Source organism: Piliocolobus tephrosceles, chromosome 2 (assembly GCF_002776525.5).
Source record: "Piliocolobus tephrosceles isolate RC106 chromosome 2, ASM277652v3, whole genome shotgun sequence".
Classification (NCBI taxonomy): domain Eukaryota; kingdom Metazoa; phylum Chordata; class Mammalia; order Primates; family Cercopithecidae; genus Piliocolobus; species Piliocolobus tephrosceles.
The window spans coordinates 31,151,830-31,175,183 of record NC_045435.1 but is presented as its reverse complement, the minus strand read 5'-3'; the positions used below and the strand labels follow the sequence as shown (position 1 = coordinate 31,175,183).

General features: G+C 34.6%; 1 protein-coding gene across 10 annotated transcripts in view; it reads left to right on the top strand.

The window, feature by feature from the left end:
• ZBTB20 (zinc finger and BTB domain containing 20) overlaps nt 1–23,354 on the top strand; it is an 821,902-nt gene that overhangs the window by 91,623 nt on the left and 706,925 nt on the right. The window lies entirely within an intron of this gene.

Sequence of the window (23,354 nt, the reverse complement as noted above, 5' to 3'; positions counted from 1 at the left end):
GGAGTCTCGCTCTGTCACCCAGGCTGGAGTGCAGTGGCCGGATCTCAGCTCACTGCAAGCTCCGCCTCCCGGGTTTACGCTATTCTCCTGCCTCAGCCTCCTGAGTAGCTGGGACTACAGGCGCCCACCACCTCGCCTGGCTAGTTTTTTGTATTTTTAATAGAGACAGGGTTTTGCCATGTTGGCCAGGCTGGTCTCAAACTCCTGACCTCAAGTGATCTGCCTGCCTCAGCTTCCCAAAGTGCTGAGATTAGAGGCATGACCCACCATGCCTGGCCACTGAAAATATTTCAGATTCAATTAAAACTATATTTACAAAGATCTAGAGATTTCAACTGTAAGTAAGAGGAGAAAAATGAAGGAAATGGCATCAAGACACATGATACTAAAATTGTTGAAAACAATTGATAACAAGAAAATCCCAAAAAGAGACAGGAAATGGAGGCATTACATACAGGAAGAAGACACAAATATTAAATACTTCTTATTAGAAACAATACAAACTAGAAGACTTAGAATTTCATTGGTATGGTTTGGCTATGTCCCCACCCAAATCTCATCATGAATTGTAGTTCCCATAATCCCCGTGTTGTGGGAGGGACCCATAGGAGGTAATGTAATCATGGGAGTGGTTACCTCATGCTGTTCTCATGATAATGAGTGATTTCTGATGGTTTATAAGGGGCTTTCCCCCTTTTAGCTCAGCACTTCTTGCTGCTGCCATGTGAAGAAGGATGTGTTTGCCTCCTCTTCCGTCATCATTGTAAGTTTCCTGAGGCCACCCCAGTTGTGTTGAACTGTGAGTCAATTAAACTTCTTTCCTTTATAAATTACCCGGTCTTTCGTATATCTTTATTAGCAGTGTGAGAATGGACTAATATAGACATTTTTTAAATGCTGAAAGATAAAAAGTCAACCTAGAATTCTATAAAATAAAGATTTTTGGGGACATAAAAGTTGAAAGACAGACAAATCATCACCCACAGACAAGCACTACAAGATGTGTTAATGGAAGTTCTTCAGGAAGAAGGAAAATGAAACCAAATAAGATGGAAATTTATAATAACACAAAGAGGAGTACCAGAAATGGTAAATACATGGGTAAATATAACATACTTTTTTCTTTTAAAATTTTATTTAAAAGATAACTCTTTGCAGCAAAATAATTAACAATGTATTGTGGGTTATGTAGTAGATGTTTGACATAAATTACATAAATAATTGGAGCAGGGAAATAGAAATGTGTTGTTGAAATGATCTGATATTATATATGAAGTGGTATATTATGATTTTAAGGTAGCCTTGATAAGTTAAAGTTACATATTGTAAACCTTACAATAATCATTACAAAATAAAGAGATATAACAGTAAGGTCAAAATAGAGATAAAATGGAACATGGATACTCAACTAATTCAAAAAAAGGCAGACCAAGAGAAAAAAAAATAAAGAACACATGAGACAGAAAAGAAATACGAAGTTAAAGTTAATGGATTTAAACTTACTCATATCAATAAATGCAGTGACAAAAATTGCAGTCAATAATTGCAATGACAGTTGCAATAGCAGCTCATCCACCAGGGGTGCTGGAGAAGACAGAAGGATGATGAAATGGTGTTGACTGTTTTGACTCTATAATAATTTTGAAAAATATGTTTAAGTAATTAGAATATGTAGATTATTTTTATTCTAAACAGAGAATTTATACAAGCACATATATTCTGGAATAGATAAGCTCAAAGTATGCTGCAACAGAATGACTCCAACTCCTTGAGGCTCTCATTAGACACAAACCTGTTACTGTTAAGTAGCTATGTCTCAATCCAAATTTTCTGGCTAAGTAAAAGAGAATAAATTCTTTCTTATTCTACTTCTTTGCTCCTTCTTTTCTCATATTAAGCCCAAACACCCTATAATGAAATATGGATAACCACTTACATAAATGGTATAGCAAAATTGAGATGGTAAGATTTGGCTACTAAAGATCTAGGTAGCTTTATGATTTATTATTTTCTGGATATAAACAGAAGATCCTCCTGATGCTATCCACATACCCTCAGGCAACCATTAGTATAGTTCGGTATTTTAAAAATGACTTTTGAAGAGAAGATACTTTTTAAAATGCAAAAATGGCAACATATAATACGTATTATTCTATAAGCTAACTTTTTCAAATGCGAAAATATGAAAGATACCTTGTTTTTCAAGTATTTATGTGTATCAGTGCCCATGACTCTTTGCAAATCATGCGTGACTTGTATGATTATTCCTTTAGGATAAAATCATTGGCAGGTTGCAGGGGCATGAGTGAGCACATATGGGGTTATGATACATATTGCCAGAATACTCTTCAGAAATTCTTTACCTCTCACAGGATTGTGTTAGTTTCTCTACCCTCTCATTGATACTAAACATTTTCAATCTAAGCCAAGGTAAAAAGTGATACCCATGACCTTTTCATTTTGTATTTCCTGTATTTTTTGAGTATCTCTTTATATGTTTACTAGTCATTTGAACTACTGTGAAATTTCTATTCACTTACTTGCATGTTTTTTATTCTGCTGTAAAAATGTTTTACATACTCCCATACATGCTTATATGTATCTCATTATTTTGTAAGACTGTATTTTAAAGATATTCCCTTTTTGACATATATAAAATATTTTCACCCTTTGGCATTTGACTTCTAACTTTTATATGGAATTATTTACTCTAAAGATGTTTTCAATTTTTATGTAGTCATATCTCTCAACTTTTTGAGGGTTTCTTTACCTTGGATTATGCTAAGGAACATTTTTCTACCCCAAAGCTATGAAAATATTCTTAGTGTTTTCTTTAATACATTTATTGTTGTATTGTTTTCTATAATTAATTTCAATGCTCTGTATTTATTTTAGTGTATAAATTTCACTTGCTTAGCTAATGAAGTAAACATGAGCCAGCAAAATATTATGAAACATAGTAAACTTCTGTGATTGATAATGATAAAGTTATAATATTAATAGAAAAATAAAAAATGACATTCATTGAGCTTTTATTGTCTTCTAGGGACAGTGTTTTTTAAATTCTTTATCTTTACAACAATGCGATATGTTAGATATTCGTATCTCTATTATCCCATTGTAACGGTGAAGAAACAGATTGAGTAGCTAACCCTGATTTTTCATACTGGGTGTTTGCTATCTATTGTCATATAACAAATTACCAGAGACTTAGCAGCTTAAAACAACAAACATTAATCTCACTGTTTCTGTGGGTCAGGAATTTGGGGGCTGCTTTACTGGGTGCTTCTAACTCAGAGCCTCTTATAGGTTGCAGTGAAGATATTGGCCAGGTCAGTGGTCGTCTAACAAATAGAGAAATCTGTTTCCAAAATGGCTTAATCTTATGGTTCTTTGTAGGAAGTCTCAGTTTCTGACCACCAAGTCCTCTCTGTAAGGCTGCTTGAATGTCCTTATGACATGACAGTTGGTTTCTCCCAAGGCTAGTGGTCAGTGAGAGAGAGAGGTTACCAGGAGGGAGCAAAATATTGTAAGTTAGAGGGAGCAAAAGTTTGTAAGTTAAAATTACTCTGTGGCTATGTATATTAGTGATAAGAGAAAGAAGTCCAACAAACTGGGACCTGCATTGTGTACATGGTTTTGTCTCAAGGAGCTCCTGGAATGTTTGTCTGCTGTCAGGAAAACATGGACTCCTATAAAAGTTTTGATTTCTGTAAGAACTCAGACCTGAGGTTGAAGACCTTCTACATGAATTAGCAGGAGAATTGAGGCAAGTCCTAACCCTTCTTATAATTAATTTCTGCATTTTCCTGATGCCTGTAAGTCACTATAAGAGTAAAATACTGAGTGTGAAAAGCATAAAGAGCTAAGAAAAATCAAAATTATTGTGTTACTTTTATGAATACATGTAGGGATATTAATAACCCCACTATGGACCAACCTGGGAGCCATTCCTAGTTTTTTATTTGTTTTATGATTTATAATAATCAGAGTGTCAAATCAGTTGATTTTGTATTATCTAAGTAATTGTTGATTGCACGATAATGGTTAACCTTAAATATTCCTCCTGTTTGGCAAATAATTAATTATGCATTATTAATTTTCACTGAACTATGTAGTCTTAGCCTAGAGAGACTCAAAATAGAACATGCTGTAGTGTTCTAACGGAATACTTGACTGGGAAAAGATTTGAGTTGGGGTTCTAATGCTGCTCCTGAGTAAGTGCAAAAATGTGAGATAATTCATACCATCTATCTAAGCCTAAGTTCTTCATTTTTAATATTAAGACGTTAGTTGAGAAGCTTACAAACTTGCAATGATTCAAATTGTTGAACTTAAATTTAAAAAGTTTAAAGAATAATTAAACTGGATGACTATTGGTTATTTCAGTGCTTTCCTGGAAATACAAATGAAAAAGAACAACTGGCCGGGCGTGGTGGCTCAAGCCTGTAATCCCAGCACTTTGGGAGGCCGAGATGGGCGGATCACGAGGTCAGGAGATCAAGACCATCCTGGCTAACACGGTGAAACCCTGTCTCTACTAAAAAATACAAAAAAATTAGCCGGGCGTGGTGGCGGGCGCCTGTAGTCCCAGCTACTGGGGAGGCTGAGGCAGGAGAATGGTGTGAACCCAGGAGGTGGAGCTTGCAGTGAGCTGAGATCCGCCTACTGCACTCCAGCCTGGGCGACAGAGCGAGACTCCGTCTCAAAAAAAAAAAAAAATAAAAAAGAAAGAAAAAGAACAACCTATGTTGAAAGTTGACATGTTGGCTTTTATTGCTTCCTATAAACAGATCATTTGATATTTTTATCATAATAAGTATTTTTTCACAGCTATTTCTCTGTGTAGCTGTAGAAACAGTTTGTTTCTTCATAAGTTGAGTCATAGGATTTCTGTCTTGGGTGTGTGAAAAGCATTGTGTATTTCAATGCCTCACATGTTAAAATTTGGAATATTTAATTTTACAAAGCAGATACTGATTAATGGGAGACAATCGGCTACGATTATGCCTACAGAGGAAAGAACTTATTTAAACAATTTAACATGAAAGCCCAATTTAATTGAAATTGCTATCATTAGTAGTTTATGGGAGAGTTTTTTGCAATGTAGTGATCAACCAACCACAAACTAAACCCGATAAAAATCTTTGCAACGTGTCCTAATACCAATACATTCTGTTGTTTTCATCATTTCTTCCTCTTTATTTTTCTGGATATTATCATCTTCATCTCTTAGAAGTTTCATTCAGAATTTAAGTATCAGACTGGTTTATAGGGCATTCAAATAATATAAGCAGAGAATAAATTATTCGCAGGTTTCAATATGGAAATTCTTAAATTATAGAATGTATGTGTATTCTAATGAAAGTTAGAATGAAATACAGTAGAATCTCTTCAATAAATGTAAGTTAATATACACATATTTAATTTACACAAATTTAACTATGTGCATTCATTTAAAAAAGAAATTTATATCAAATTATTGAGCAAGTACTCTCACTGTTCCACTTAAATAAGCTCTTGCTGATTAGTGAACTCACCGCTCTGAGAGAGATTGGAGTTATGGTGGCTTCCATCCCTGTTTACTTCTCAGGATGTGGGCATCTTGCCATTCTGAATGGTTCTAATATTTGATGACACCAAAAAATACATAGCTTTGACCTAAAACCAATTCAGTTACTTTATATGGTTTTGAACTGAAATAAAAGCAAAACAAACAAACAAGAAACAGTTCCAACGATGAAGGAAAAGAAAAGCTCTGTTGGATTCATAGGGAGATGATTTATAGTCTCCAATGTGTTACATCTTTTAAAAGGATAGATCAAATATTTTAAAGTCACTATTTCTCATTTGGATTTCACAGGAAAACAACATAGGCTTTGTTTTGTACTTCTTTATCTGTGGTTAACAATATTTAGTTCAGGGCGAATTACTATTCTTGAAAGGGGAGCTAAAATGGCTAAACCACAGCAGAGAGAATTATAGGCAGTGATGTCAGCATTCAGATTAGCCTTTACTGTGGGTTTTAGTGAAGAATACAAAAAACTGAAGAGTACAAAAAAACTGAATGACCATAGAGATTGATTAGCTATAAAAATTTTTGAAATTAATAAAAAAATTCAATTAAAGGAAATTATTAATAAAAACAATTCAAACATCAAAATGTTTACAGTGCTCATTTTACAGGGATGGGATTCTGAATAATTTTATTTTCTGAAATTTCTAGCTTTTTGCATTTTCTGAGTTTCCTACAATAGCATTTATGGTTTATAATGAAAATTAGATATGCCTCAAACATGATAACAAAACTCTCAGTAATTTAAATTTATGATTTCTTAAGTTAGCTCACTTTTGTGTGTGTGTGTGTGTGTGTGTGTGTATGTGTGTGTGTTTGTAGGATAATCAGTGATAGGAATGAAAACTTGACAAGCTTCTTCCTGAACAAGGTATTTGTCTTTTAGTTAAACTTTGCAGGAAGATGATGAATTTCCATTTATTATTACAGCATAATTATAATCTCATCTCTTTAACTCCATATTTCTTTAGTATACAAGATAGTACTGTGGTCTAGTCACTTTTTTTTTCTTTTTTTTTTTTTTTTTTTTTTTGAGAAAGAGTCTCACTCTGTCGTCTAGGCTGTAGTGCGCTGGCCCAATTTCGGCTCACTGCAACCTCCGACTCCCTGGTTCTAGCGATTCTGCTGTCTCAGCCTCCCAAGTAGCTGGGATTACAGGCATGCACCACCATGCCCAGCTAATTTTTGTATTTTTATTAGAGACAGGGTTTCACCATGTTGGCCAGGATTGTCTGGACGGACCTCGTGATCTGCCCACCTCAGCCTCCTAAAGTGCTGGGATTACAGGCGGGAGCCACCGTGCCTAACCATACTTTTATCTTTAGAAAGTTTTATATATCATTAAATTGTGGCTAAAGTCTCATCAGTTAGGATTTCACTGGTATCGTTTGGCTCTGTGTCCCCATCCAAATCTCATGTTGTATTGTAATCCCTAATGTTGGGGGAGGGACTTGGTGGGAGGTGATAAGATCATGGGTGCGAATTTCCCCTTTGCTGTTCTCATGATAGTGAGTGAGTTCTCACCGAGATCTGGTTGGTTAAAAGTGTGTGCACTTCCCTCTTCACTTTCTCTCTCCTGCTCCTCCATGGTAAGCCATGCTTGCCCCCCCTTCACCTTCTGCCATGATTGTAAGTTTTCTGAGGCCTCCCAGCCATGCTTCCTGTACAGCCTGTGGAACTGTTAAGTCAGTTAATCCTCTTTTCTTCATACATTACCCAATCGGAGGTAGGTCTTCATAGCAGTGTGAAACTAGCTGAAGACAGAAAATATAATTCTAAATGTATGATAATTCTTTGGAAAAATAACTTGCTGAAATTTATCTTACAAAAGACGGGTTTGTCAAACACAAAGATATTATGGCCAGCATTTCTAGAATGATTTCTCGCCAATTTAGGAGAGCAAACTATTTTGAAGGTATAACTGTAACAACATTAATTCCTGTCTCAACAATTTACTAATCAACAGCCCTTACTACCTATGAATATCTATGTATTCATTTAAAAAAGAACATCTTAATATTAATCCTGGCCCCTATTAGCTTTAATTTGTTGGTCTCTAAACTCCTACCCATCTGTCATATCAGGTTAAGCATCACTTTCTCAGTGAAATCTTCTCAAGTATGTCAATTTTTTTTCCTCAGATGCTATCATGGAATCTCATTTTTCTCTCCAAAATCTATTTATAATTATATAATAATTTTATGATTATTGATTAATGTCTGTTTCCCACAAGGCATTAGTAATATGAAAACAGAATTGTGTCTGCTTTTTGCTTCTCATTGTCACCATAGGAACTAACATACTACCCAAAATATAATAGGACCTTAATAGTCATTTAATTATTATCTAAATGTCTGAATGAATTATTGGATGAATGTACCTAGCAAAAATATTTAGCCAAGATACCTTAAGCTTTAAGTTTTAGTATTGGGGTAAAATTTCTGTTGAATCATTAATAATTTAAATAACAGCATTTTGGAATTTCTGAGTATTGGAATTGAAGCTTATACCTGAAATTGAAGATTGTGCTCAAAAATGATAGATCATTATTTTAAAAATAAAAATTTATAATTTTGTCTTCTTATGATTTTGGATTGACTTTGTTTTTCTATTGTTTCTAATAGAGTTGTAGAGTAGCTTTCATCTTATTACCATCCTTTTACTGTTACCCTTTTCTGTAGGGAAAACTACACAGTGATATTTTAACCATATGTCCATATCAGTGGACATATTGATCATAGCCTTTAATCAGAACTGTCATATGCACATAAAAGTTTTGGTAAAAAGTTCCATATGTTTACATGCCAGTTAGCCTGTATGCGTGAGATGGTATGTGACTGCATATTTATGATAGGGATTATAGAAAGTGAAATAAAAGTTAAGAAATCATTGAGAGATTCAGAGGACCCATAGGAATGCATATATTCTTAAAGTATCATAATTTGTAAAATATATTAAAATTGTTTTTATATAAACAAACATAAAAGTCATAATTCTAGTTTTGATTTCTAAGATGAAGAGAGCTTAATTCATTCACTTAATCATATATTTATCAAATGTCATACATGCCCCCAAATAATGTAACTCGAAGTTAATGAATTTCATATTTTATCATAAAAAGCCTTTTGAAGGGAGCTTTAGATATGAGAGACAAATATTTACTTATAATTTTATAAAATATGCATAATTTTAACTAGTCATATAAAATATTTTAATTTACTAATATTAGTGTTCAATCCTAACTTTATGAAAGTTTTATTCATATTCTTCACATACATTTATAAAATTAGTACCTTTTCAGTGTTTTCTGAACCACATCATTTTTGGTTTTACCTAAGTTATTTTAGTTATAACATGTTTTAAATTCATCTTTGATACTGTCACTTAAAATTTCATCAGAAGACACAAATACCATTTCCATAACTCTGGGAATTTTTTCAACACTTGTTCCTTAAGCATATATTTATGATCTCTACTATATAACGATATAATATTTTGGCTATTTTATATGATGTTTGAGAGGCATATTTAAATCAGCATCTAACATTTGCAATTGTGAAAAAAGATTCCAGAAATAAAAACTAAACTTGTATTACATTTTATTTTGCCTCTATTTTTAACTATTCTAGCCGATTGACCTGTAAAGCCGTGACAAACCAATACCAATTGAGGTCATTTCTTGCTAATAAATCTTTCCTAAATACTGCTTTGTTGTTTATAAGAAAGTAATTGGAAGTGTGGCCCATAATATGAGAGTCTTTCTTCTGAGAAATAACATTGACTAAATAGTTTGCCTTATACCGGTTGAGCATCCGTAATCTGAAAATCTGAAATAACATACTCCAAAGCCCAAAACTTTTTGAGCACTGCCATGATTCCAGAAGTGGAAAATTTCACACCTAACTTCACTTGAGAGGTGCACAAAATTATTATAAAATATTGTACAGGCTACATATATAAGGTATATGTGAAACATAAATTTTGTGTTTAGACTTGGGTTCTATTGTAAGAATATTTCATTATGTGTATGCAAATATTCTAAAATCTGAAAACATCTGAAATATGAAACACTTTGGATAAGGAATACCCAACTTGTATTCTGAAATATATTTAGTCAATACTTGTTATTTGTCTAGATGCTAGAAATACAAAAGTAACCACCAGATACTCCTTTTCTTTGAGAATGTATGGTATAGTGGGAGAGACAGGCAGGGCATTGGACATTTTCAATACCCTATAATTGCAGTTGAGTGGTAATTTCTCTCTATATATACCAGAGAGGTATAGAGTCACAGGAAGGGCCACTTAACCCAAGTCAGGGAAGACTTCTTACAGGACATGATGGCTAACAGAGCACTGAAAAGCTGAGTAGGAATTAGCCAGAATTATAAGTATTAAGTGTCTTATAAGAAGAGAAACAGCTTATTAACAAGCTTAGCATTAAAAAAAAGTATATGACAGGTTCACGGGTTTGCATATAGTTCACATAGTTCAGTATGAATGGAGTAAGTTTGGAGGTTCAAGTATGTGTACCTGTGAAAGGTGAGGTTGTAGAAGTAAGCTAATATGTGCATGGATTGCTATAAATCCTTTTTTACATAGAAGCCTTTAATAAATACTGTTTTATATATCATCCAAAAATTACTGTTTTAAGACAAGTGCTAAATAAATGCTCAATTTAAATGTAAATAACAATTTAAAAATAGTCACATCTTTATAAACAAAGGGCAAATTGTTGGTTTCACATCCTATTTGTGTGAGAAAAGACTAATGCATGACCTTTCACAATAGTCCTTAATACATAAACTTTGTGGGAGTAGCGACTGTGAATTTGATTCATTCTGTGAAGCTTATGGTTGCTTTGAAATGTACATAGTAATAATCACCTCAACATTTGTTTTAATTTAGTCAAGATTATTTATCTTACCTGAAATGACAGACATTTCTGTTGGAATATTATTATGATTATCATTATGATTTATCAGTATAAATCATATAAACCCAAGGCCCTGACTTTGACATAGGCTTTAAACTACATTAAATAGGCAGACCTTGAAATGGTCTCAAAATGAGTTGTTGCATAGGCTTGTGTGGGAACTTTCCTATCTGAGTCAAACCAGGTCAGGAATATAAAGCTAACTGAATTGAGATAGAAATAGTAGATTTGTGTGTATGTGAAGATGTGATCCAATTAAGAAAATATTTAGGATTTAATTTAGAAAATTTTGTTAGTTTTTTTTTTTGTTGTTGTTGTTTTTGAGACGGAGTCTCGCTCTGTCACCCAGGCTGGAGCACAGTGGCGCGATCTCGGCTCACTACAAGCTCCGCCTCCCGGGTTCACGCCATTCTCCTGCCTTAGCCTCCCGAGTAGCTGGGACTACAGGCGCCCACCGTAGCTGGGACTACAGGCGCCCACCGTCATGCCCGGCTGATTTTTTGTGTGTTTTTAGTAGAGACAGGGTTTCACCGTCTTAGCCAGGATGGTCTGGATCTCCTGACCTCGTGTTCTGCCTGCCTCGGCCTCCCAAAGTGGTGGGATTACAGACGTGAGCTACCGCGCCCGGCCAGAAAGTTTTCTTGGCTCTTAATAATTATTAGTTTTGTTTATTACAAAATCATGAAAATAGCATCTCTGGGACTGAGGAATTGTCACAATTCCAGGTCATTGTGTGGAATGCAGGCCTTGTAAACAATTTCATGATGCATAAAGTTAACTTTAGTATAGTGAAAGCTGTTCACCACCAAATTAGATCCTGAAACTGATTTGCTTGTGTTTATCTCAACCAACAGTCATTTAACAGGATGCATTATATAATATGTCTGGGGTAATATGTTTTACATAAATTGCAGATTGTTTACATTTATTAAATTTTGCATTTTTCATTGTTACTTTTCTATTTCCAATTCACAAAAATGTATCGGTAGTTTAAAGTAGATTCATTAAAATAAAAAATATGAAAATTCTAACAATTTACAATAATGATTATAAGTATAAATAGTGAATAGTTTTCTAGAGCAATAAAATGTACTTTTAATAAGTGCTGGGAAAAGTGAACATGCAGGTGAAAGGATTTCGTACAATCGGCTTAAGAAGCAGAAATAGAAAGCCCAGTGACAAATACCAGCAGTCCTTTTTCTTCCTGGTTCCTCGGGTTGCAAGTATGTTGTCTTTTCTCAAACTTTGTCAAATAATCAAAGGAAGCTATTGAAACTTTTTGTTTTTGCCATTTTACTGTTTTTTGATACAAAATAGATGACTTTTATTACTAAAGGTGAAAAGATCAAAACTACAAAGACTTCATTCAGAACTGTACTCCTCATAGCAAAAACAGTTACAAGTAATGTGCAGGATTGCTTCAAAACTGGTAAATCAGCCTCAAAGATGATGACAAATATGTTCAAAGGGAAAGCAGAGGAAATATAAAATTCCTTTATCATACCAAATTGTTGGATTTTGCATTATATCAACATATTACTGTATTGTGGAAAAACAGATACTATCTAACGTATGTGGTAGCAGATAATTAAATTTTAAGTTGGAAGATCTAAATAAGCTCTTGGCATTTGTTCTGTGAATATGTGAAGAAATGCTTGATGACGTTTGTTTTTCTTATCACTGAAAACCCATTCTCTATAATAGATATTTGTGTGTGTTTGTTTTTAATAATTATTTCCTGAGCTGTGATGTTGATTGAGAACGTGTCATTGTCACAGTATGGAGAACCAGACTTGCCCATAGCAAGGAGAGGGGGTTTTTTACATGAATGGAAATGTTTTTTAAAGTTATTTCATAACCTACATTTTGCAACTATGAATGAAAAAATGAAAAAATATTTCTTCATAATACTTGTTAATCCTATAAAAACTATTCCTATAGTTTCAAGTAGTTTTATTAAGTCATACATATCAATCCTTAAGTAGCCTTGACCTATTAATTTAAGATCAACAAGATTTTTAGTTGAGGACAAGATAGCAGAATTTCTTTAGAATATAAATTTTGGTACCTATGGCTCAATGATCACTGAGAACATGACTCTTACCCAACATTTGATGTGTTTACTCATTTGGGGGGGGGGGAAATAATGGATGCCACATTATTAAAAGCCCATTTAAAAATAATTTCCAGGTGCAAAACATGAAGAAATACTTTTTTTCTAACAACTTTATAGGACTGAGTGCTGTCAAAAGATGGATTAAGAATCCATTTTTCTCCATCTTCCAAGTTAAAACCTTCAACGTTTTAGGTTTGTGTGTAGTAGAATTTTTGACTTATCATCTGTTACATACTGAAGGTAGTCTTCAGTGAGAAACCTTTTCGTAACCTCTGGGTTGATGCTTATTGCAAATTATCTAGAACTACCTGACAGAGCCATCTCGAATTCAGTATTAATCTCAGTGACCTCGAAGTATGTCATGATTTTCTGATTCAGTAAAAAACAAAGAGATTTTAAAATTATTTTTCTGTATAAAAATTTCACTTGATCTATGGCTCACACAATTTATCACTGAGCCAGTTAGAGGTACCTTGATGAAAGATTGTAAACAATGGCATTCTTCCAACTAAAACTGGTGGTCCACATGCTTGTTGAACCCTCATCAAGTGATCTAGCAGGTGCCAACAGTTTGAGAACAGTCTTATAATCTTAAAATATGAGGAGAAAAAAGAAGTAGAGAAAAAGATTTGGATCAGAATTAGAATTTAGGGAAAGAATATGTCAGTAGTATAATGAAAGAAATAATCTATTCTGAAAATATTTACTTTTTGAAAGGGAGGGCTAAATAATTTATTTATATTATCTTTCTCTCTTATTTGGTTTTTCCTTTCCTATTATAAAACCCTTCCATGTTAGTGCTGTTCTGAAGAACTTTATAACACCATGAATGTGACTGGATTGATTGCATTTTACTGTTTGCCATTTTGTTTTCTTTAAGGAGTCTTAAGGTTAATGCAGACAATAACAATACCTGTAAACAAACTTCTAATAAATTCATTGTAAAAACGTGTAGTGTCTTCATAGTTTTAAATATATATGACTTTTTATTTGTTTAATTAAAATGAAATCAGCTATGTAATCTTACTTATAAAAATGATGTATGCTTAATGTAGGAAATTCGGCCACTACAGGAAAATTATATAGACAAAAAATTACCTGTTTTTTAATGTTTCATATATATGTAAAAATACGTATTTATGTTTACATGCATATATAAATAGGAACATGTACTACATGTTTTGTAGTTTATTGGCATTAGATATAGAGAAATTGAATAAGAATGTTCAGTGTGACTAACTTAATGAATGGGATTCACGAGTTATTACAGGAAATTGTATGTTGGGTCCCACAGAGGCTTTTGTGGTCCTGCGTATGGCATGAAGATACTTCATTAAGGTTAACATCTATCACAGGAATGCTAAGTATGATTTGCTGCTGTGTATCCTATGTCTCATGGGTATAGCACATTGCTGGCTGCTATTGATGTTTAAAGAGTGTTCTTCCTTTTCCTTATTCATAGGCATACCATTTCCTTTCTGTAACACCTACCGGTTTTACCAGTGCAGAGCAGCAGGAGCTCTAATGGCAATACCACCTACAAATGAGTGCATACTGTGAGCCAGTCATTGTTCCGGATTCTTCTTAAGCATTATTTCATTTAATTCTCACAGTATCCACATAATGTAGTTATTTTGCCCATTTTGGGGATGAGGAAAATGAAGTGCAGATTGAAAGTAGCTTGTGTTCTTGATAACTTTGTTAAACAGTCTTAGCAAAATACTATCTCAGATATGTTTTAAACTTGGCACTGCCAAATATGATATAATTGGAGTAAGGCAGGTCTTTGGCATTGGTATGTTTTAAAAGGTTCCCAAGCGATTCTTACGGTAGCCGCCATTGGAAATCACTGATACAGATAATAACCAATTTCATTTTTTGCAAAAGTTTAATAAGTAGTCATTAAAGTTTACAAACGAACATCATCTGGTTTAGCTGTCTTTTATTTCTTTACTGTCACTTATTTTGCCTTTCAAACTAGCCAGGTAATAAGACCAAGCCACATTAAGCTTTGCCTTCTCATTGGAGGTCTGAAGCTTGGAAAACAGTATGCCTGATACTTATAAATAAAATGAATGTATCTATAAATCAAAATCAGCTGTCTGAATTTAGTTTTTTTTTTTTTTCTTCTCACTGCAAAATAAAAGAGGGTGAACCTACACTGGTTGGCTGGCAGTAAGAATACCAACATTTAGTCTAATGTGATTTGAAACTTCTTGAAGAGTGTGTTAGGCCATTCTTGTATTGCCATAAAGAAATACCTGAAACAGGTTAATTTATAAAGAAAAGAGGTTCAATTGGCTCATAGTTCTACAGGCTGTACAGGACGCATGGTGCTGGCATCTGCTTGGTTTCTGGGGAGGCCTAAGGAATCTTACAGTAATGGCAGAAGGCAAAGGAGAAGCAGGCACTTCACATGGCAAAAGCAGGAGCAAGGAGGTGAGGAGGTGCCATATGCATTCAAGCAACCAGATCTCATGTGAACTCAGAGTGAGAGCTCAGTTATTACCAAGGAGATGGTGCCAAGCCATTCATGAGGTGTCTACCCCCATGATCCAAATACCTCCCGCCAGGCCCTCCTCCAACACTGGAGACCACATTTCAACATGAAATTTGGAGGGGACACATATTAAAACCATAATAGACAATAAATTCTGAAAATAAGGGCTTATGAATGCAAGGAATAGTGGGGGAATATTAGTGACAAAGAAAATGTGAAGTAAAACTTTTTTTTTTTTTTATACTTTAAGTTCTAGGGTACAAGTGCATAATGTGCAGGTTTGTTACATATGTATACTTGTGCCATGTTGGTGTGCTGCACCCATCAACTCGTCAGCACCCATCAATTCGTTATTTATATCAGGTATAACTCCCAATGCAATCCCTCCCCACTCCCCCGCCATGATAGGCCCCGATGTGTGATGTTCCCCTTCCCGAGTCCAAGTGATGTCATTGTTCAGTTCCCACCTATGAGTGAGAACATGCGGTGTTTGGTTTTCTGTTCTTGTGATAGTTTGCTAAGAATGATGGTTTCCAGCTGCATCCATGTCCCTACAAAGGACGCAAACTCATCCTTTTTTATGGCTGCATAATATTCCGTGGTGTATATGTGGCACATTTTCTTAATCCAGTCTGTCACAGATGGACATTTGGGTTGATTCCAAGTCTTTGCTGCTGTGAATAGTGCCGCAATAAGCATACGTGTGCATGTGTCTTTATAGCAGCATGATTTATAATCCTTTGGGTATATACCCAGTAGTGGGATGGCTGGGTCATGTGGTACATCTAGATCTAGATCCTTAAAGAATCGCCATACTGTTTTCCATAATGGTTGAACTAGTTTACAATCCCACCAACAGTGTAAAAGTGTTCCTATTTCTCCACATCCTCTCCAGCACCTGTTGTTTCCTGACTTTTTAATGATTGTCATTCTAACTGGTATGAGATGGTATCTCATTAAACTTTGTATCTCAAAATTCTACTCCTATATGTTGGATGCTCTCTTTTTTTCTGGTTTCAACTACTTTCATTTATTTTATTATGTTATTTCTTCTGAGACCAGAGTCTTGCTCTGTTGCCCAGGCTAGAGTGTAGTGGTGCAATCTCAGCTCACTGCAACCTCCGCCTCTGGGTTCAGGTGAGTCTCTTGCCTCAGCCTCCTGAGTAGCTGGGATTACAGGCGGCTGCCACCACACCTGGCTAATTTTTTATTTATTTTTTTTATTTTTAGTAGAGACGGGTTTTCACCATGTTGGCCAGGCTGGTTTCAAACTCCTGACCTCAAATGAGCAGTCTACCTCGGCCTCCCAAAGTGCTGGGATTACAGGTGTGAGCCACCATGCCCGGCCTTCAACTGCTTTTTAAACAAATGATTAAAAGAAGTTGTAAACTCTTAGACTATGTTTTCAATGTTAAAACATGAAATAGGCTCATTAATTCTGATATAGAAAATTTATAATTCAATATTTAAAGCATTGTCAACATGACTTTATGGGTAGAAGCAATATTTTCAGAGCTAAGGTTAGGAAAAGGACATGCATATCTAGAAAGCTGCAACCAAAAGCTGGAAAGGCCAGAAATTATAGAGATAGAAGTTAATGAAAAGTTTTACTAATGACATCTTCAGTTAATTATTTTCTCCCTTTGTATTATTAAGGCCCCAAATCTTAGATTTAATTTAGGATATCAATACTTATGATCAAAGGTAATAGTCCTCTTTCTCTTTGTATGCTTTTGTATTTGGTTTAAAAAATGGAATATGATCATAACGCATGGAAAAGATGTAGCTTATTGGTGAAGGTCTCGTGGACAATTTTCAAATTTGGAAGAAGTAAGTTTATATTTCTCTTTCTTGATCTAATTGGGTCTTACCTAACAAATTAACTTTCACTGTAAAATAAAATTTTAGTTTTCAATCCAAAAAGGGAAACCTGAATGCATTTTGTATGAGTGTGGGTATATATGCTGAATTTGACCAGTTTGTAAATCAGTAAGTGGGTAATTCAAGGTCAAACGAAAACTATTCAGTTGGGGAAAAGGGTGGGGTAAGAGAATTTAATTGTTTTGGAATGTACTCAATAAAAATATTTCTTTTTTTAACTCTAGGAAAATATACTGGATACTTTGTTTCTAAACTCATTGTTGCACAAATAAATAAAGATGTTTTAAAATGAGCTCTATTCTTTTTCAAGACCTAAATGGAAGTTTCCTCTGCGTTTGAGCAGACTTCAGCTACTAATTTGCAGATGAACTGATCTGTTGGAAAGATTTTACATATGGACCTTAACGTGTTTTACCTTTTATAAAAAAGTGAACATAATGTTTTAAAGCTGGCATTTTTCTTCACTGACGGCATAGAGTATATTGTGATAGGGTTTTAAGTAGTTGGAACACTAAATTGAGCTTTGAAAGAGAATGCTCCTATCAGCTCCTCTTTTTTCAATTCCTCTGTACCTCTCAAATTCCTGTATTGCTCTGCTTATGACTTTTGCTTTCTTTCTTGTTTCATAATGCTAAAATGGCATGATCTCAGTCTGGTTTAGTTTGTCTTGGTGGAGAGTATCAACAACAACAAGAAAAACGAGGACAGCTGTTAAGGGATTGGATTCTTAGCTGGGGATGGAGTGGCAAGAGAGGAAGGCAGAAATAAAAGTTACCCCCTATCTGTTAGAATAAACTCTTTAAAAAAGGAAAACCTTATTCTCATAATTCAAGCAGTCTCATTGTAGCCGCTTTCCCTCAGGAAATAGACAGAGGGAGACCTTCCACATTACTAAATAAACAATTCTACTGTTGAGTATTCAAACTTTTGTGTCTCATTTTAAAGGTGCTATAACATGGGGCAAACAGAACTGGCTTCTCCATAAGGAATTTATAGTTATTTGGAATGTTTTACATCCTAAGTTACAAACTATTTTTGTGTTTTTTACTAATCATCTTAACATATTATCAACCAAACATTAAATATATATAGAGCTTCTCCAATGTAAATTCCTTGGTATAACTAAATATTGGTCATAATTTTCTTTGACATGTAAATTCTTCCAAAATAATTATCAGAAACCATGGGCTTAATGAATATACAATCCAATTTATAGCATTTGCATTCTCTTCCTCTCTGTTTATCACAGAATGGCATTAGAATCATTTGGTTCTATCATTTCCTTGTCTTAATCTTGTCCTAGTTCTCAATTGTTTTTCAGTTGTGAAACATGACAAAGTGAACCAAAGACTGGATTTGTAATCCAAAAACTAGAGTTTTGGTTTTGGTACTATTATTTATTAACTGTACCATATAAATTGGGAAAATAATTTACATGAGCCCCAGTTTCATTCCTTGTAAAATGTGAATTGTAATGTTTGTCCATATTGTAATGGTGGTAATTGAAGAAGAGGAGAGATGGTGAATATAAAATTACTTTATGAATTTTAGGTGTTTAACATATATATGTATTATTATTATTTAAAAACAAATGGCAACTTCTGAAAGAGAAATTTAAGATTCCATTGAACTCAAGGTTGTATTTTTACTTTTCTCCAAATATTTTTATAATCCTCAACTGCTTTTTCCATCATGCACCAACATGGGCTTTACCTCTTTTAAGAAATGCATGTTCACTTTACAGTAGTCTATTACTTCATGCCAATCAGTCTAAATAGTGCATATTCATTTAATGGGATTTTTGAATAAAGGAATTATTTAAGTCAAAAATACAGGCTCAGAAATAGTAACTGATGTTATGAAGAATTGGGCACTCCATGTCGCCATCTAGTGCCCATTAATTTACCCTTGCTGGTGCCAGTAACTTGATTCCACTCCCCCTGAAATGTTTCAAGGCAAAAACTAGTATTTATAGAAATGAGTTTCTCACACATGATGCACATATGTTGTCTAAAATGCAAATGTGACCACGTCACCTTTCTACTTGAAAACATTTCTTTGTGCGCAAGGTTAAACCCAAACACCTTAGCATGGCTTATATTGACCCCAGATATTTAGTCATGATCTACTTTGTCAATCTTCTTTTCATTCTTTCCATACTGTATGCCTCACATTTCAGCTTTACCAAATTTCTTGCCTTTTTCACTAACCACACCATGTACTTTCATGCCTCTGAGTACATAATGCTTCTTCTGCCTGAAATATCATTCCATTCCCTTACTGTCTAGTGAAATCCTGTTAATCTTTTAAAGCCCAGCTCAAATATCACCTCCTCAGTGAAGTCTTCCTTGATTCTCCTGGGAAAGTTAAATGCCATTCCAGTGTGCTCCCACAGCACAGACTTCTAGAATAAGATCTTACACTTTGGAAATGATTATTTTTGGGTGTCTGCTTACCCTGACATATTATAAGCATAGGCTTTGTCTTGTTCTCTCTTTTTGTATGCCAGTTTGCAGTCTTTGGCACATACCAGGCTCTGAATAAATATTTGTTGAATGAATGACAATGATTCAATCAGTCAGTGAGTCATTCAGAATTATATAAAGCCATACCACTTGAAATAAAAAAATTATGTACATAACTTTATTATTTTTAATTGATAAATGAAATTGTATATATTTATGGTGAGCAAAGTGATGTTTTAACATATATATATACACTCAGTGTGAAATAATCAAGCTAATTAACATGTCATCTCACATACTTATCATTTGTGTGTGTGTGTGTGTGTGTGTATGTGTGTTTATGGTGATAACATTTAAAATCTACTCTCAGCAGTTTTCAGGTGTGTAGTGCATTATTTATTACCAACTATATGTTATCATGCTGTAAAATAGATCGCCATAATTTATGTCTCCTGTCTAACTGAAATTTTGTAGCCTTTGACCAACATGTCCCCATTCCCCGCACCCCCCAAGCCCCAACCTTTGGTTACCACTATTCAAAAAATAACTTTTGAAAAGCAATGTCCAGTGCATAAACTTCTTAAATTGGGAAAATGAAAAACTTTTTAATACCTTGCTAATAAAAATCAGACAATTGTAGGTTGATAACTGCAGATTCCAGGCCACATTGGAAAAACATCCACCACTCAACATTATTAAGTATTTTAATTCTGAGCTTTGAGAAGACGGATAGAATCATATTGTAAAACTGCTTTTAAGGGTAATCTAGGCCAACTCCCCACTTTTGGCATAAACACCTCCAGTCTCTTTATGTTGACTAATATTTCAAGCAACACATCATCTGCGAGCAATTCTGATGTTGAGAGGTTCTTATTTACTTTGAGTTGAAACCTATATCTAGTATTCTCAACCCATCATTTTATTAAGAGTATATCCCTTGGGAACACACAGAGTAGTCTCATTTGAAGTTTTCAAACATTTGAAACGTTTTCTATCCCCATTGTTTTCCTAATCGCACAGTCAACATGTAATACCCTTGATTCTTCCTGCCATTCCAACTATGTTATGATGCTAGTCTTTCACCCTTCCTTTTCCCCCTTCTTAGAATATTATTGTGCTTCTGGGTCATCTGTATCACAGTATTGATCATGCCATCTGACCATTGCTGATGAGAGTGAGAATGTCGTCTCCCTCAATCTAGATATGGTTATTCTGTCAGGTCAGTTTAACATTTAATTGAATTTTTTCAGTACCCATATCACATGGTTGACTCATATCTGACCTTACTGGAGATGCTATCTCCTCTTATCCAAGGATGCAGTAGCAGGTCATTGAGATATTATCTAGTTATGATGTCAGAGAAGAAGGCAGTAATCTCCAGTAAAGGGAGAGAGTGTAAAAAATAATAATAAAAGGGTAAAAAATTGCATAACTTAGATGTAATACAATGGCTAAAAGGTGGCGAAAATATTTTAAAATGCTAAATCTTTAGACGCTACCACTTTCATATTGTAGATGTGTGAAGCAAATGTTGATAGTAGTATAGTTTTTAGAATTAAAATATTAAAATTTTAATTTTAACATTTCCTTTGAATATAATGATGTTGATAGTTTACCAGCAACAGATTTTTAAAAATTGATGATTTCTATAATGTTGGATGCATTGTTTATATTTAGGGACAAACTTGTTTAGGGAAAATTTAGCTTTGGTTTTACAATAAAAATTCAAGGAAAAATATTTTCAGGAAACTTCACTGGGATGAGTTTAGTCTGTTCAACAAATATTCTATGTTGTTTTCATTGCTTATTTTTTTGAGTATTTACTGCATAAGTGTATGAAGTATGTTTATCAATGTACTGATTGTATTTACACCTATTTATTTATGATATTTACGCTTTCTAGTTAGATTGTAAACCTGTATGGCCAAGTCAGTTTTCACCTTGTTTTGTATGTGCTTGTATAGAGTTCTGTGACGTTATTATATGTAAAAAGGGACAAGCTTTGTTATTGGAAATTGTTTTATGAGTATCTTCAAAATGAAGGGTCTGTAGTACTTGCCTTGTTCCTAATAAATGCATTTTGGATTAACCAGTATGTACTGGTTAACCCACCTTAGCGCTAACATAGATTTTCCCTGTAGGTTTTGACCCTGTGACATTTATCATCATGAATAGGCTTGAGATTGGAAGTTTAACCCGGAAAAGCTGTTATTTATTTTTAATTTTAATTTTATTTTAATTAATTAATTAATTTATTTATTTGGAGACGGAGTCTCACTCTGTCGCCCAGGCTAGAGGGCAGTGGAGCAACGGCTCACTGCAAGCTCCGCCTCCCGGGTTCACGCCATTCTGCTGCCTCAGCCTCCGGAGTAGCTGGGACTACAGGCGCCTGCCACCACACCCAGCTAATTTTTTGTATTTTTAGTAGAGACGGGGTTTCACCGTGTTAGCCAGGATGGTCTCGATCCTCTGACCTCGTGATCCGCCTGTCTTAGCCTCCCAATGTTATTTCTTTAAAAACCTGTGACTATAACTTTGCAATGTGTGACAGTGTAGGAGGTGGCATCACCCGTGTGAAACTTCATTGTTTGAATAGTAAGGATAATGGAGTTAATTATTTAATCATGTTTTAGACCTCATTTGTGGTATTTGGAAATTAAAATATTATTCTGTCTACTAAAACCTCAAACAATAAATGTTTTCTAGCATATTTATTTATTTAAAAATAACACTCAAGGCAAGATTGAAAGGAATAGCAACTTATAGGTACAGTTATGTGTTTCCTGATTTTTGTGCTCATCTTCACCTGTCAATTACTGCTTAAACCACATTCCTCCCCCTAGATTAATTCTTAGAATGTATTTATACTTCTCCTTATAGACTACTAACTTGTTTACAGCTCCAATTGTGCTTTGGAACATTTTAGCTTCAGATATTCTTGCAAGAGGATTTTTATTTTAAATTACCAACTCTGTCCCAGTTTTGAAAGTCCAAATTATCTAGTTAAAAATTCCCTACTTGGGGCCGACCATGGTGGCTCACGCCTGTAATCCCAGCACTTTGGGAGGTCGAGGCTGGTGGATCATTTGAGGTCAGGAGTTCGAGACCAGCCTGGCTAACACGGTGAAACCCTGCCTCTACTAAAAACGAATGCAAAAAGGTCAGCTGGGCATGGTGGCGCATGCCTGTAATCCCAGCTGCTCAGAAGTCTGAGACAGGAGAATCGCTTGAACCTGGGAGACGGAGGTTGCACTAAGCCGAGATCGTGCCACTGCACTCCCACTCGGGTGACGGAGTGAGACTCCGTTTCCACCTCCTCCCTCCGCCCGTCCCCCACCAAAAAAAATTTCTTCACTTTGGATTCAGATAGACATGGGTTTAACACCTTACTGTGCTTGTTACTTTGGTCAGTTTTCTTAATCTCACAATCTTTGTTTCTGAAATAGGTGCACCTTATCAGATTGTTAAGCAAAATGATTATGATATTTAATGAGGAATGCTCAAGATTATCCTCATTATTAGTAAACGCTCAATAAACAGTAATGATCATAAATATATTATTATTTAATCAGATTTCTCTGTTGTCCATTTGAATCAGCAAATCATTCTCCTGAACCTTAAAGACTGTAGCTCCAGTTTCACTGTAAGCTTCCTCTGTGAAGAAACTAAATTATATTTTAGAATGCTTTCTGCTAATGCTAGGAGGAATGTTCTTGGTTTACTTTGTGGACATTCATCGTAAGTTCTATATAGGTTAGAGTCCCTATGGATATATATTTTTTTCAGTCTCAGGGCCAAATTAGGAAAAAACAGTTAATGCTGTCTCTTCAAGCCCAGTGATTACCATGAAAAGTTCCCTATATATGTATTTTTTGGGTGGG